This window comes from Humulus lupulus, chromosome 7 (genome assembly GCF_963169125.1).
Source record: "Humulus lupulus chromosome 7, drHumLupu1.1, whole genome shotgun sequence".
NCBI classification, from domain to species: Eukaryota; Viridiplantae; Streptophyta; class Magnoliopsida; order Rosales; family Cannabaceae; genus Humulus; species Humulus lupulus.
Window position 1 is genome coordinate 172,379,022 of NC_084799.1, and position 6,196 is coordinate 172,385,217.

The window sequence follows — 6,196 nt, forward strand, 5'->3', positions numbered from 1 at the left end:
AATCCCACTGTGAGAAGCTTATGAGATTATGTTCTCCCAACTGTTACGGGAGTGCAAACATGTATAAGACCACCAGCTGTGGTGGCTAATAACTTTTAGATTAAGTCGTCGATTTTACAAATGATGAAATCCACATTACAATTTGGTGGCTTACCTTCAGAAGACCCTCACATGCATTTAGCTAATTTTCTTGACCTATGTGCAGCGTTCAAGTATAATGGGGTGAGTGACGATGCAATCAGGTTGAGGCTATTACCATTTTTATTGTGGGATAGAGGTAAAAGTTGGTTGAACTCCCTTCAATCTAATTCTATAAATACTTGGGAGGATTTGGCTCAGAAATTCCTTGCCAAGTTCGTTCCTCCATCAAATGCTGCTAAATTAAGAGGGGGGATCAATAATTTTTACCAGCTTGAGGGGGAATCTTTATATGACTCATGGGAGAGGTTCAAGGAACTGTTGAGAAAGTGTCCTCATCACGGCATTGAAAAGTGGATGTTGGTCCACAACTTTTACAATGGATTGTGTGGTACTACTCGCACCAAAATTGATGTCGCAGCAGGAGGGGCATTTATGAGAAAGAGTGCCAACGAGGCATATGAGTTGTTGGAAGATATGGCTACAAACAACCATCAATGGTCAGATGAGCGTGCAACTAGTAACAGAAAGGTAGCTGGGGTTCATGCATTAGGTGCAATCACTGCTTTGACTGCTCAAGTTGTGACATTGACTAAGCAATTGCAGCATAGTACAATATTAGCTAATGTCATTCAATTATAGACATGGTGTGAAATTTGTGGTGGTCCTCACCAATTTGAGAAGTGTATAAAGACGAAGTTCCATAACACCATCCCTATGGAGCAAATCAACATGGTGAGTAATTTTAATAGGCATGCCAACAACCCTTTCTCCATAACTTACAACCCAAGGTGGATGAATCACCCTAATTTTTCATGGAAAAATAATCAAGGCCCTTAACAATAATTTCAGTAGCCCGTTTCTCAAGCTCCACCTCAAGAAATGTCACAACCATTAGTTTCTCAAGAGAAGACAAATGAATTACAAGTTGCACTATTGACTTTGACCAACTCCCAAGCTCAATTTATGACTTAAACTCGGTCATCCATTAGAAATCTTGAAATGCTAGTTGGTCAATTGGCAAATATGTTACAAAGTAGACCTTAATGAAATTTTCCAAGTAATATTGAGGTGAATCCTAAGGAGTAGTGCAATGCGATCTCATTGAGGAGAGACATGGAGTTGGTGGAGCCATTTGAGAAATCTAGTCTTCCATCAAAAATGGAGTTCAAGAAGAAGAATAAGGTATATGAAGAGGTTAATGAGAACCCTGAGAAGAAGCAACCAGAAATAAGTATTGAGCATCACATCAAGATCCCATATCCTCAGAGGCTGCAAAAGAAGATGCTTGACAAACAGTTTTCCAAGTTCTTAGATGTTTTCCGAACACTTCACATCAACATTCCCTTTGCAGAAGCTTTAGAACAAATGTCGAGTTATGTGAAGTTCATGAAGGAATCCTTGTCGAAGAAAAGGAAACTGGAGGATTATGAAATGGTGGCACTTACTAAGGAGTGTAGCGCAATATTCCAAAAGAAACTACCTCCTAAGCTTAAAGATCCGAGTAGTTTTACCTTTCCGTGCGCTATAGGGAATGTGGTTTTTGAGAATGCATTATGTGATTTAGGGGCAAGTATGAATCCGATGCCTCTATCTATCTATAGAACATTGAATTTGGGAGAAGCTCGCCCTACTACCGTTTCCTTACAAATGGCAAATCGTTCAGTGCCCAAGAGGTATTATTGAGGATGTATTGGTGAATGTGGAAAAATTCATCTTTCCTGTGGACTTTATTATTCTTGATATGGAGGAAAATGAAAATATTCTGATTATTCTTGGGAGACCATTTTTAGCTACTAGAAGGGCGCTAATTGATGTACAAAAAGGGGAATTGAAGTTGCGAGTGCAAAATGAGGAGGTAACATTTAATGTTTTTGCGGCAACTGAAATTCCAACATGTTGTAGAGTGGATTTGATAAAAGGAGGTTGTGGTAAGGTGTAAGTTACCAAGAAAAGATCATTGCTCAAGTTGGCAGTCGAAGAGTGCGTCATCGTTTGAAAAGGTTCGTTAGTGGGAAATCTCGACTGTTACATAAGCGGTGGAAAGTCCCACCAATTTGCAATATCAAGAAACGAGTGTCTTCTTATGTTGCTATGGCTCTCAAGGACTTAGATAGGTGGCTTGGATCCAACTTAAATTTAATAGTAAGGCCAGGGTCTGGCTAAACGATGTTAACGACGACGCATTCGGGAGGCATCCCAATGGTTACTTTAAATTTTGCTTTAGTTTATATTTTTATTTTCGAACAATTTGATTTTTGGGAACTATTTGTTTGTTGTTTTTATTTACATAGTTTTTAGGTTCAATATTTATTTTGTAATTTTTCTTCTATTTTTAAACCATGAAAAACATGAAAATAAATAAATAAACATAATTAGAAAAATAGAAGAATTTTACTCCAGGGAAAAGTGCCTAGGCGCGGCTTAAGAAGCGCCCCTGCGCTGGCAAAGTCAGAGAATCTCAACCACTTCCACCGGCACTACCCTTTTAATGTGCATTTGCTTCCTGGTAAGTCTTCTTCACTGTGCTTTTATTTTGAACATCGTGGACAATGTTCATATTAAGTTTGGGGGAGGAGATTTACTTTCGTTTTGTATATATTGAGTAGTTTGTTTTACTTGTGTTTGTGTTTTAGTTGTGTATTGTATTTGATTAGTCTTTTATTTACTGTTTTGTTGTGTCTAGGATATTTAGAGTGTCGTGTTTGTTGAATCAAGTTGATAATGATAGCCGATGAGATTGAGTGAATACTGTGTGATATAATTTGATGGAACTGAAAGCTATGCTATGGAAAAAAATGTGTAATGCCCCAAATTTCCTAATAAGGTTTAGGACCATGATTAGGAGGCCGGGAGGGCCATAATTGATTCGTTATGATATTTAATGATTATATGCATGTTTACGTGAATTATATTATTATATGATGGTGAATGCATGCATATGAGAGTATTTATTATTATAAGGGTATTTTGGTAAGTGGGCGTAATTGTGTATTTTGGGTGCATGGTTGTGATTAACTAATATAGCCACATTATAAGGTGGATTGGTTCGAGCTTTTCGACATGAGACGATCATGAGATGTAAGTGATCGGTCTAGTCATAACGGGTTTAAGTTCGGGGCTCGGGGTGAGTCTCGGGGTGAATTTAATGATTAGAGCATTACCGGGAATTAAAGGGTAATGGGATATGATTTATTGGTATTTGGGAATATTGAGTATAGCGGGAATTGGAGAGCGTTAATTATACTTAACGAGATAGGCGGGAAAGGATGGTTTTACCCTCGGAAGCTTTTAGAGGGATTTATTTGGCTTAAGGGCATTATGGTCTTTTGACCTTAAGGACTTATATCAGCCTAAGGGAATTTTAGAAGGCTGTGGAATGAAAATAAAACAGAGCCTATCCTCATCTCTCTCGCTTTCTTCCCGTACAAGTTCTCTTTCACTCTTTGCTTTGGATTTTGAGAGCCCATGTTGAGGAAGCAAGCTAGGGAGTCTAAGCTTGGGAATTCTAGACCTAGCTCAGCCATTGGGAAGGACTCAAATCGTGTTTGAGGTGAGTTCTAGCTATGAAATTTAGGTTGTGCTCTGTTTTCCTTTTGGTTTTTAGCTTGTGGTTTTTGATGTAGAAAGTGGGAATCAAGGGGAGTTTTTGTGTGTGTTTGGTTGGGTTATGTTGGGGGTAAGTTGTAGATGATGTTTGGTGGTTGAATTGGGTGTTAAGTTGTGATTTGAGACAGGTTTGAGGGGCTGGTTCTAAGGGAAAATGCAGGGGAAATTCTGGTGTGCGTGCTGAGTTTTCTGGGCTGGGCGCCGCGGCGCAGCTGTGGTGCGCCGCGGCCCTTGGCGTCTAGTAGGGAAGGCCCTCTCTGTCTGGAGGGCGCGCCGCGGCGCAGCTGGGGAGGGCCGCGGCCCTTAAGGTCATTTTAGCCCGAAATGGTATTTTTAGCTTGGGGATTCAAGCCATAGGCCTCGGGGTTGAACCTAGTACTCGGTTAAGTGGGGATTGATGTTCCAGAGGCTAGATATTGATTTGGGAACTTATGCTGATCATTTTTATTGATGATACCTTATATTTGGTTATGACTAGGTGACCGCTAAAGGACTAAAAGTTGATCGTTCTTAAGGGTCGTTCTTTTTATCGTTCTAGCTCGACTTTGAGGTAAGAAAACTGCACCCTGTGTATATGTGACATGCATGGCTATTATCGAAGCATGTTAGTTGATTATTGAGTATGACATGCATGGTTATTATTGGTGCATGTCGGTTGATTATTATGTGTGAGACACATGGCTATTCTTGATGCATGTTGGTTGACTATTAAACGTGACATGCATGGCTGTTATTGGTGCATGTTGGATTGCTGGATATATTGTGTGGATGCCCAAATTCCACCAGGGCGAAATATGAGATTTATGTGAGATCCCAGCCCCGTCGCCATGGCCTCGCTCGGACATGCCCCAGGAGCAAAGCCCTCCTCGCGCGCGCACCTCCTGACGTCGCTCGGCCACTGCGCGCGCGCCTCCCTGACGTCACTCGGCCACCGCACGCACGCCTCCCTGGCGTCGTTCGGCCACCGCACGCACATCTCCAAGGGCCCGAGTGGCCTCGCCCGTGGCCTCGCCAATGGCCCCAATGTGGCCTCTCCACATAGGCTCGAAGTGGCCTCGCCCATGGCCCCAAGGTGGGCTCGCCACTTAGGCTCAAGGTGGCCTCGCCCATGGCCCCAAGGTGGCCTCGCCACTTAGGCCCAAGGTGGCCTCGCCCATGGCCCCCAAGGTGGCCTCGCCACTTAGGCTCAAAGTGGCCTCGCCCATGGCCCTAAGGTGGCCTCGCCACTTAGGCCCAACGTGGCCTCGCCCATTGCCCCAAGGTGGCCTCGCCACTTAGGCTCAAAGTGGTCTCGCCCATGGCCCTAAGGTGGCCTCGCCACTTAGGCTGAAGGTGGCCTCGCCCATGGCCCCAAGGTGGCCTCGCCACTTAGGCCCAACGTGGCCTCGCCCATGGCCCCCAAGGTGGCCTCGCCACTTAGGCTCAAAGTGGCCTCGCCCATGGCCCCAAGGTGGCCTCGCCACTTAGGCCCAAGGTGGCCTCGCCCATGGCCCCAAGGTGGCCTCGTCACTTAGGCTCAAAGTGGTCTCGCCCATGGCCCCAAGGTGGCCTCGCCACTTAGGCTCAAAGTGGCCTTACCACTTAGGCTCAAAGTGGCCTCGCCGAATAGGCCCCATGATGGCCTCGCCCATGCCCACGGAGTGGCCTCGCCAAATAGGCCCCATGGTGGCGGCCTCGCACATAGCCTCATGGGGGTCACATCCGCAACACATTTGGCCCCATGAACAGCCAAGAGAGCCGCACCATCAATAAGCCTTCCGAGGGGGCCTCGCAAAGTAATGAGAGCTACGTCACCTAGTGGCCACATGAGTAGAGCCATGCACCAAGGGTCCCATTCCTTACACCTTGAGACCCCTATGCTTAGAGGCTCTAGTACGAGTCGAATGGGACGTACTTGTACGACCTAGTACTGAGTACGGACACCAGTACCAGTGGGACTGCTGGGGTAAGAGTTATGGCCCGTACGTCTACGGCCAAGGGTCAGAGTCGACACCACTACCACCTGCGCCACTACGCCTGCCGCCACTCATCAAACATGGGTACAGACAAGTAGTGGAGACATCCTCCTGACACCTGCTCCTGTACTGATGTACGACCACAACCTCTGAAGCCACTCCCTTGACATAGTACTTATGTACCATTTGGTCCCCTGGACCACCATGTATCTAAGGCCATTAGAGCCTACTATAAAATGGACTGGAACACCACCTGAAGAGGGGTTGGAAGTTTTACTGTAGCAAAGGCTTGAGAGTTAATGAAAGATTGATTGATTTCTCCATTGTTATTCTGTCATAATTCTTGAGTTATTGCTTTGATTTCTATAGCTTTTTTATTGACGATCCTGACTTGATAATTTCTTCCAATTCAACTTAGTTGACGAGTTCTCACCGTTAACATATTGCATATGATGCATGAGAAACTTGTGACTAGGACATGCTTTGTATACTGG

At 44.6% G+C, this 6,196-nt stretch overlaps 1 non-coding gene across 1 annotated transcript; it reads right to left on the minus strand.

Annotated features, from left to right (window-relative positions):
* Window positions 1-378: 378 nt before the first annotated feature.
* On the minus strand, window positions 379-485 carry LOC133793176 (small nucleolar RNA R71). The gene has a single exon (XR_009874633.1). It is a non-coding gene; the product is annotated as a small nucleolar RNA R71 (small nucleolar RNA).
* Between the last annotated feature and the right edge of the window lie 5,711 nt (window positions 486-6,196).